The following is a 1257-nucleotide window of genomic DNA, read 5'->3' on the forward strand; positions in this document are numbered from 1 at the left end:
ACCCCATTCAGAGTACTACTCTTTGTTATAAAAGCACTAACCTGACCATGTATAGGACTGTTACGAAACTGCTGATTAGTACCATGTGGGACCTCTGAGTACAGTGTGGACCCTCACATACCTCCTTTCAAGTTTTCACGTTTTTGTCTCTGTCCCTCTCTAGCTACAGATCGCAGTCTGGTGCAAACCTTTAAAATGGCAATATACATGCCTAATACTAAGCAAACAGTATATTTTCAGATTGAAAAAAATATTGTGGGAGAGAAGACCATCTTCATGATTATCGTGATCGTTTGCTCATTTTTGCTGTTTCACCTTTGAAGCCAGTGTCGCAAGTCATGCCAATGCATTGCGATTACTTCGATAAAAGATAAAGGAAGAAGAAAAAGAAGAGTCCAAAACGTTTAGCTATTACTCATAACATATTTGTATTCCGTTCAAAACTATAAACGTGATTTATAAAATTTATAAAAATGTGTATTGCCCTCAGTGAACTTTAGGCTAAATGTCTATTCAACAATTTCTTTTCTGCTATTAACCTATCAATATTAAGTATACCCATTATATCGTTTTGAAAGTACTAAATCAACAATCAACGGCATACAAAAAACCATTAAACGCCAAAGGAAAATAAATATAAGTTTTCTTTTCTTCTTTTTTTCTTTTGGTCCGCAGAGCACTTTTTAGTTTCACAAACCACTTTCTCGTTAACTCCAGATATCCTGCAATCACTTTGAAATATGAACAAGACCCGAAGACCCAAGAATCCAAACACGTAGTATCACCTGGCACAGGTTCGTAGAAGCACGTTCGTGGAAAACGTCATTGACCACTTAACAAGCCACTTTCCGTACTTCAAATCTTCAATGAGAAACCGCCCGAGACCTATCCTGAGGAAAAACGGCGCTCTCTACCGCGTGAAGTGTAAAGAAGACCTACTGCCTTATCTCTTTTTTGCCGGATGGCTTACCAGATAAAAATCCACTCTTCCGGATAAGACGAAGCGCGGGAGGAGACCGGGGGAGAACCGGTGTCGATAGTGTTTTCAACCCCCTTCACGAAAAACAACAGGCAGACTGACTTCTGTGGATTGAAGTAGGGAGATCCGATACTCTTCCGAAGAGAGAGGGAAGAAAGGGTCGAACGAGTAGAGGTAGAAATAACCAAGCGTGCTCACGAATAATGATATGGTTTAGGAAAATTGAGGAACAGATGTCGGGTTTGTGTGTCAGTATGTGTTTGGAAGGGGGGGGGGGG

The sequence above is a fragment of the Aplysia californica genome, unplaced genomic scaffold (assembly GCF_000002075.1).
Source record: "Aplysia californica isolate F4 #8 unplaced genomic scaffold, AplCal3.0 scaffold00463, whole genome shotgun sequence".
Lineage (NCBI taxonomy): Eukaryota > Metazoa > Mollusca > Gastropoda > Aplysiida > Aplysiidae > Aplysia > Aplysia californica.